The sequence below is a fragment of the Eubalaena glacialis genome, chromosome 13 (genome assembly GCF_028564815.1).
Source record: "Eubalaena glacialis isolate mEubGla1 chromosome 13, mEubGla1.1.hap2.+ XY, whole genome shotgun sequence".
In the NCBI taxonomy this organism is placed as follows: Eukaryota; Metazoa; Chordata; class Mammalia; order Artiodactyla; family Balaenidae; genus Eubalaena; species Eubalaena glacialis.
Genome location: NC_083728.1, coordinates 36,974,547 through 36,983,864, shown reverse-complemented (window position 1 = coordinate 36,983,864; position 9,318 = coordinate 36,974,547).

Here is a 9,318-nt window from a genome sequence, read left to right as displayed (position 1 = left end):
TGTCCCGGACTGAATCGTCAGCACAATGTGTATTAGCAGTGCAGTTCTGTTTCAGTCACCGAGACCGATCCACTTGCAAAGAGAGTCTGCCAGGCGCTGCTTGCGCGAGGCTCTTTGACGACTGGAACACTCTCCATAGGCAACCCAGAAAGGAGTGCGTTGCCCTTGCTATGAATGTGAAGAGTGCTTCCCGGGGCCCTATTTGGCCTAGGGCTCCTCAGAAGCCAGCGGCCGCTCTGGCGGCACACAGCGGTCATCATGCGAAATTGGTGCACGATCGACTGTCCTATGTGTCCCCAGGCGCATAGCAGAGTTAAGGCAATCCATTTCAGAGTATGGCTTCGTGGATACCACTGCACACCCAACTCTGCTGATGTGAAACACTGGACCTTACCTTGAGGCCTTAGGTCACCTTTCATTTGGCCGGAGCTGAATCTGGAGTGCAGTGGGATGAGTTTCTAGAAAGGAATTGCCAGCACATTATTGACATTGAGAGAACGCAGCCTTGGCCCACAGCGACAATCCTGCAGTGAGGAGAAGTGGGGCCGCTAGTGCTGTTCAGGCAGCTTGGAAGACCAAAGCAAGTCCCTTCCAAACCGGGAGAATGCGACCGTTCCCATCAGTGTCCCCCTTTCACGCTTGATGACACAGCATGTTTATCTGAAGATTCTGCCTAGCCCTCTAGTACTAGGGAAAGACTGCCTCGTTCTGCTAAGAAAGGTTTTCACGTGGGGAGTGCTGTACGTGCAGAAGAGCATTCCCCCGCCGTGCAAAAGTTAGGCCTTGGTGAATCTGGAGGGTCCCAGAAGTCCAGCCTTGTCACAGGGAAAGCTGTCCGTTGTTTTCAGGCTGGAACTCAACATGTAGCTTCCGACTGCCGCAGGGAGGCATCTCTTGGGAGCCCACAGGTTTCATTTGTGAGGCACGGTGGTGTTTCTCAGAAGAATCCAAAGGCCTCCCTGGGGCACACCAGCATGGAATGTAAGGCTGCTTGGAACGGCGTTCCTGAGGCCGTTGGAATGCTGTACAAACGAGAGCTGTCGAGCGATCCGGGCAGGGCTTTGCCATTACCGCTGCACATTCACAGCGTTAAAGCAAACGAACCCATTTGCTTCTGTTGGCTCAAACGCAACAGAAGAGTTGGACGGCATTCAGTGCCCTTTCACAGATGTTACAACGAACGTGAGTGCACAAGGAGTCGTGAAAGACGCAACAGTGTGGCAGCATTCCTTGAACCCATGCTTCTCCGCTACTGTGGCATACCTAAGCATACTATGGGAGAAATCCGGACTTTTACTTGAGGTCAGGGGTCCAATTTCTTGGCCGGCAAGCTCCAGTGTGCTCCTGGAGGAGCTCCCAGCAAGGAACTGAGACCAGCATGCCTCATACGAGTACACTCACAGTTCTTTCGGGACGCCGTCAGGTAGCAAAGAGAAGATGGGCAGCAGGAGTGTTTTTCAGGCAGCTTTCAAACCGCCACTGTCTCGCCTCCCACGGACGAAATTAAGGTTTTGCCAGGGTTGCCCGGTTTCAAACTGGAGCTCATAAGGTTATCCTCAGTAGTCTCTGACTACCTCAAGGAAACACACGGGACCCACAGGGCCCTTCCATGGAGACCCTTTGGGCACGGGCACCTCTGCATAGGATGAACTGGGTAAGAATTTCAGTCCCTTAGCTAGGCCTCGGTGACCATGGCTCTTGCACATACCTAACCGTGTTAAGTGTGAAAAATGTACTGGTCTTCAGGCTGGATGCAAAGCTCAGCTTTTGCTTCTGTGAGAGTGCTGTCCTGTGTCCCGGACTGAATCGTCAGCACAATGTGTATTAGCAGTGCAGTTCTGTTTCAGTCACCGAGACCGATCCACTTGCAAAGAGAGTCTGCCAGGCGCTGCTTGCGCGAGGCTCTTTGACGACTGGAACACTCTCCATAGGCAACCCAGAAAGGAGTGCGTTGCCCTTGCTATGAATGTGAAGAGTGCTTCCCGGGGGCCTATTTGGCCTAGGGCTCCTCAGAAGCCAGCGGCCGCTCTGGCGGCACACAGCGGTCATCATGCGAAATTGGTGCACGATCGACTGTCCTATGTGTCCCCAGGCGCATAGCAGAGTTAAGGCAATCCATTTCAGAGTATGGCTTCGTGGATACCACTGCACACCCAACTCTGCTGATGTGAAACACTGGACCTTACCTTGAGGCCTTAGGTCACCTTTCATTTGGCCGGAGCTGAATCTGGAGTGCAGTGGGATGAGTTTCTAGAAAGGAATTGCCAGCACATTATTGACATTGAGAGAACGCAGCCTTGGCCCACAGCGACAATCCTGCAGTGAGGAGAAGTGGGGCCGCTAGTGCTGTTCAGGCAGCTTGGAAGACCAAAGCAAGTCCCTTCCAAACCGGGAGAATGCGACCGTTCCCATCAGTGTCCCCCTTTCACGCTTGATGACACAGCATGTTTATCTGAAGATTCTGCCTAGCCCTCTAGTACTAGGGAAAGACTGCCTCGTTCTGCTAAGAAAGGTTTTCACGTGGGGAGTGCTGTACGTGCAGAAGAGCATTCCCCCGCCGTGCAAAAGTTAGGCCTTGGTGAATCTGGAGGGTCCCAGAAGTCCAGCCTTGTCACAGGGAAAGCTGTCCGTTGTTTTCAGGCTGGAACTCAACATGTAGCTTCCGACTGCCGCAGGGAGGCATCTCTTGGGAGCCCACAGGTTTCATTTGTGAGGCACGGTGGTGTTTCTCAGAAGAATCCAAAGGCCTCCCTGGGGCACACCAGCATGGAATGTAAGGCTGCTTGGAACGGCGTTCCTGAGGCCGTTGGAATGCTGTACAAACGAGAGCTGTCGAGCGATCCGGGCAGGGCTTTGCCATTACCGCTGCACATTCACAGCGTTAAAGCAAACGAACCCATTTGCTTCTGTTGGCTCAAACGCAACAGAAGAGTTGGACGGCATTCAGTGCCCTTTCACAGATGTTACAACGAACGTGAGTGCACAAGGAGTCGTGAAAGACGCAACAGTGTGGCAGCATTCCTTGAACCCATGCTTCTCCGCTACTGTGGCATACCTAAGCATACTATGGGAGAAATCCGGACTTTTACTTGAGGTCAGGGGTCCAATTTCTTGGCCGGCAAGCTCCAGTGTGCTCCTGGAGGAGCTCCCAGCAAGGAACTGAGACCAGCATGCCTCATACGAGTACACTCACAGTTCTTTCGGGACGCCGTCAGGTAGCAAAGAGAAGATGGGCAGCAGGAGTGTTTTTCAGGCAGCTTTCAAACCGCCACTGTCTCGCCTCCCACGGACGAAATTAAGGTTTTGCCAGGGTTGCCCGGTTTCAAACTGGAGCTCATAAGGTTATCCTCAGTAGTCTCTGACTACCTCAAGGAAACACACGGGACCCACAGGGCCCTTCCATGGAGACCCTTTGGGCACGGGCACCTCTGCATAGGATGAGCTGGGTAAGAATTTCAGTCCCTTAGCTAGGCCTCGGTGACCATGGCTCTTGCACATACCTAACCGTGTTAAGTGTGAAAAATGTACTGGTCTTCAGGCTGGATGAAAAGCTCAGCTTTTGCTTCTGTGAGAGTGCTGTCCTGTGTCCCGGACTGAATCGTCAGCACAATGTGTATTAGCAGTGCAGTTCTGTTTCAGTCACCGAGACCGATCCACTTGCAAAGAGAGTCTGCCAGGCGCTGCTTGCGCGAGGCTCTTTGACGACTGGAACACTCTCCATAGGCAACCCAGAAAGGAGTGCGTTGCCCTTGCTATGAATGTGAAGAGTGCTTCCCGGGGCCCTATTTGGCCTAGGGCTCCTCAGAAGCCAGCGGCCGCTCTGGCGGCACACAGCGGTCATCATGCGAAATTGGTGCACGATCGACTGTCCTATGTGTCCCCAGGCGCATAGCAGAGTTAAGGCAATCCATTTCAGAGTATGGCTTCGTGGATACCACTGCACACCCAACTCTGCTGATGTGAAACACTGGACCTTACCTTGAGGCCTTAGGTCACCTTTCATTTGGCCGGAGCTGAATCTGGAGTGCAGTGGGATGAGTTTCTAGAAAGGAATTGCCAGCACATTATTGACATTGAGAGAACGCAGCCTTGGCCCACAGCGACAATCCTGCAGTGAGGAGAAGTTGGGCCGCTAGTGCTGTTCAGGCAGCTTGGAAGACCAAAGCAAGTCCCTTCCAAACCGGGAGAATGCGACCGTTCCCATCAGTGTCCCCCTTTCACGCTTGATGACACAGCATGTTTATCTGAAGATTCTGCCTAGCCCTCTAGTACTAGGGAAAGACTGCCTCGTTCTGCTAAGAAAGGTTTTCACGTGGGGAGTGCTGTACGTGCAGAAGAGCATTCCCCCGCCGTGCAAAAGTTAGGCCTTGGTGAATCTGGAGGGTCCCAGAAGTCCAGCCTTGTCACAGGGAAGGCTGTCCGTTGTTTTCAGGCTGGAACTCAACATGTAGCTTCCGACTGCCGCAGGGTGGCATCTCTTGGGAGCCCACAGGTTTCATTTGTGAGGCACGGTGGTGTTTCTCAGAAGAATCCAAAGGCCTCCCTGGGGCACACCAGCATGGAATGTAAGGCTGCTTGGAACGGCGTTCCTGAGGCCGTTGGAATGCTGTACAAACGAGAGCTGTCGAGCGATCCGGGCAGGGCTTTGCCATTACCGCTGCAGATTCACAGCGTTAAAGCAAACGAACCCATTTGCTTCTGTTGGCTCAAACGCAACAGAAGAGTTGGACGGCATTCAGTGCCCTTTCACAGATGTTACAACGAACGTGAGTGCACAATGAGTCGTGAAAGTCGCAACAGTGTGGCAGCATTCCTTGAACCCATGCTTCTCCGCTACTGTGGCATACCTAAGCATACTATGGGAGAAATCCGGACTTTTACTTGAGGTCAGGGGTCCAATTTTTTGGCCGGCAAGCTCCAGTGTGCTCCTGGAGGAGCTCCCAGCAAGGAACTGAGACCAGCATGCCTCATACGAGTACACTCACAGTTCTTTCGGGACGCCGTCAGGTAGCAAAGAGAAGATGGGCAGCAGGAGTGTTTTTCAGGCAGCTTTCAAACCGCCACTGTCTCGCCTCCCACGAACGAAATTAAGGTTTTGCCAGGGTTGCCCGGTTTCAAACTGGAGCTCATAAGGTTATCCTCAGTAGTCTCTGACTACCTCAAGGAAACACACGGGACCCACAGGGCCCTTCCATGGAGACCCTTTGGGCACGGGCACCTCTGCATAGGATGAGCTGGGTAAGAATTTCAGTCCCTTAGCTAGGCCTCTGTGACCATGGCTCTTGCACATACCTAACCGTGTTAAGTGTGAAAAATGTACTGGTCTTCAGGCTGGATGCAAAGCTCAGCTTTTGCTTCTGTGAGAGTGCTGTCCTGTGTCCCGGACTGAATCGTCAGCACAATGTGTATTAGCAGTGCAGTTCTGTTTCAGTCACCGAGACCGATCCACTTGCAAAGAGAGTCTGCCAGGCGCTGCTTGCGCGAGGCTCTTTGACGACTGGAACACTCTCCATAGGCAACCCAGAAAGGAGTGCGTTGCCCTTGCTATGAATGTGAAGAGTGCTTCCCGGGGCCCTATTTGGCCTAGGGCTCCTCAGAAGCCAGCGGCCGCTCTGGCGGCACACAGCGGTCATCATGCGAAATTGGTGCACGATCGACTGTCCTATGTGTCCCCAGGCGCATAGCAGAGTTAAGGCAATCCATTTCAGAGTATGGCTTCGTGGATACCACTGCACACCCAACTCTGCTGATGTGAAACACTGGACCTTACCTTGAGGCCTTAGGTCACCTTTCATTTGGCCGGAGCTGAATCTGGAGTGCAGTGGGATGAGTTTCTAGAAAGGAATTGCCAGCACATTATTGACATTGAGAGAACGCAGCCTTGGCCCACAGCGACAATCCTGCAGTGAGGAGAAGTGGGGCCGCTAGTGCTGTTCAGGCAGCTTGGAAGACCAAAGCAAGTCCCTTCCAAACCGGGAGAATGCGACCGTTCCCATCAGTGTCCCCCTTTCACGCTTGATGACACAGCATGTTTATCTGAAGATTCTGCCTAGCCCTCTAGTACTAGGGAAAGACTGCCTCGTTCTGCTAAGAAAGGTTTTCACGTGGGGAGTGCTGTACGTGCAGAAGAGCATTCCCCCGCCGTGCAAAAGTTAGGCCTTGGTGAATCTGGAGGGTCCCAGAAGTCCAGCCTTGTCACAGGGAAAGCTGTCCGTTGTTTTCAGGCTGGAACTCAACATGTAGCTTCCGACTGCTGCAGGGAGGCATCTCTTGGGAGCCCACAGGTTTCATTTGTGAGGCACGGTGGTGTTTCTCAGAAGAATCCAAAGGCCTCCCTGGGGCACACCAGCATGGAATGTAAGGCTGCTTGGAACGGCGTTCCTGAGGCCGTTGGAATGCTGTACAAACGAGAGCTGTCGAGCGATCCGGGCAGGGCTTTGCCATTACCGCTGCACATTCACAGCGTTAAAGCAAACGAACCCATTTGCTTCTGTTGGCTCAAACGCAACAGAAGAGTTGGACGGCATTCAGTGCCCTTTCACAGATGTTACAACGAACGTGAGTGCACAAGGAGTCGTGAAAGACGCAACAGTGTGGCAGCATTCCTTGAACCCATGCTTCTCCGCTACTGTGGCATACCTAAGCATACTATGGGAGAAATCCGGACTTTTACTTGAGGTCAGGGGTCCAATTTTTTGGCCGGCAAGCTCCAGTGTGCTCCTGGAGGAGCTCCCAGCAAGGAACTGAGACCAGCATGCCTCATACGAGTACACTCACAGTTCTTTCGGGACGCCGTCAGGTAGCAAAGAGAAGATGGGCAGCAGGAGTGTTTTTCAGGCAGCTTTCAAACCGCCACTGTCTCGCCTCCCACGGACGAAATTAAGGTTTTGCCAGGGTTGCCCGGTTTCAAACTGGAGCTCATAAGGTTATCCTCAGTAGTCTCTGACTACCTCAAGGAAACACACGGGACCCACAGGGCCCTTCCATGGAGACCCTTTGGGCACGGGCACCTCTGCATAGGATGAGCTGGGTAAGAATTTCAGTCCCTTAGCTAGGCCTCGGTGACCATGGCTCTTGCACATACCTAACCGTGTTAAGTGTGAAAAATGTACTGGTCTTCAGGCTGGATGAAAAGCTCAGCTTTTGCTTCTGTGAGAGTGCTGTCCTGTGTCCCGGACTGAATCGTCAGCACAATGTGTATTAGCAGTGCAGTTCTGTTTCAGTCACCGAGACCGATCCACTTGCAAAGAGAGTCTGCCAGGCGCTGCTTGCGCGAGGCTCTTTGACGACTGGAACACTCTCCATAGGCAACCCAGAAAGGAGTGCGTTGCCCTTGCTATGAATGTGAAGAGTGCTTCCCGGGGGCCTATTTGGCCTAGGGCTCCTCAGAAGCCAGCGGCCGCTCTGGCGGCACACAGCGGTCATCATGCGAAATTGGTGCACGATCGACTGTCCTATGTGTCCCCAGGCGCATAGCAGAGTTAAGGCAATCCATTTCAGAGTATGGCTTCGTGGATACCACTGCACACCCAACTCTGCTGATGTGAAACACTGGACCTTACCTTGAGGCCTTAGGTCACCTTTCATTTGGCCGGAGCTGAATCTGGAGTGCAGTGGGATGAGTTTCTAGAAAGGAATTGCCAGCACATTATTGACATTGAGAGAACGCAGCCTTGGCCCACAGCGACAATCCTGCAGTGAGGAGAAGTGGGGCCGCTAGTGCTGTTCAGGCAGCTTGGAAGACCAAAGCAAGTCCCTTCCAAACCGGGAGAATGCGACCGTTCCCATCAGTGTCCCCCTTTCACGCTTGATGACACAGCATGTTTATCTGAAGATTCTGCCTAGCCCTCTAGTACTAGGGAAAGACTGCCTCGTTCTGCTAAGAAAGGTTTTCACGTGGGGAGTGCTGTACGTGCAGAAGAGCATTCCCCCGCCGTGCAAAAGTTAGGCCTTGGTGAATCTGGAGGGCCCCAGAAGTCCAGCCTTGTCACAGGGAAAGCTGTCCGTTGTTTTCAGGCTGGAACTCAACATGTAGCTTCCGACTGCCGCAGGGAGGCATCTCTTGGGAGCCCACAGGTTTCATTTGTGAGGCACGGTGGTGTTTCTCAGAAGAATCCAAAGGCCTCCCTGGGGCACACCAGCATGGAATGTAAGGCTGCTTGGAACGGCGTTCCTGAGGCCGTTGGAATGCTGTACAAACGAGAGCTGTCGAGCGATCCGGGCAGGGCTTTGCCATTACCGCTGCACATTCACAGCGTTAAAGCAAACGAACCCATTTGCTTCTGTTGGCTCAAACGCAACAGAAGAGTTGGACGGCATTCAGTGCCCTTTCACAGATGTTACAACGAACGTGAGTGCACAAGGAGTCGTGAAAGACGCAACAGTGTGGCAGCATTCCTTGAACCCATGCTTCTCCGCTACTGTGGCATACCTAAGCATACTATGGGAGAAATCCGGACTTTTACTTGAGGTCAGGGGTCCAATTTCTTGGCCGGCAAGCTCCAGTGTGCTCCTGGAGGAGCTCCCAGCAAGGAACTGAGACCAGCATGCCTCATACGAGTACACTCACAGTTCTTTCGGGACGCCGTCAGGTAGCAAAGAGAAGATGGGCAGCAGGAGTGTTTTTCAGGCAGCTTTCAAACCGCCACTGTCTCGCCTCCCACGGACGAAATTAAGGTTTTGCCAGGGTTGCCCGGTTTCAAACTGGAGCTCATAAGGTTATCCTCAGTAGTCTCTGACTACCTCAAGGAAACACACGGGACCCACAGGGCCCTTCCATGGAGACCCTTTGGGCACGGGCACCTCTGCATAGGATGAGCTGGGTAAGAATTTCAGTCCCTTAGCTAGGCCTCGGTGACCATGGCTCTTGCACATACCTAACCGTGTTAAGTGTGAAAAATGTACTGGTCTTCAGGCTGGATGCAAAGCTCAGCTTTTGCTTCTGTGAGAGTGCTGTCCTGTGTCCCGGACTGAATCGTCAGCACAATGTGTATTAGCAGTGCAGTTCTGTTTCAGTCACCGAGACCGATCCACTTGCAAAGAGAGTCTGCCAGGCGCTGCTTGCGCGAGGCTCTTTGACGACTGGAACACTCTCCATAGGCAACCCAGAAAGGAGTGCGTTGCCCTTGCTATGAATGTGAAGAGTGCTTCCCGGGGGCCTATTTGGCCTAGGGCTCCTCAGAAGCCAGCGGCCGCTCTGGTGGCACACAGCGGTCATCATGCGAAATTGGTGCACGATCGACTGTCCTATGTGTCCCCAGGCGCATAGCAGAGTTAAGGCAATCCATTTCAGAGTATGGCTTCGTGGATACCACTGCA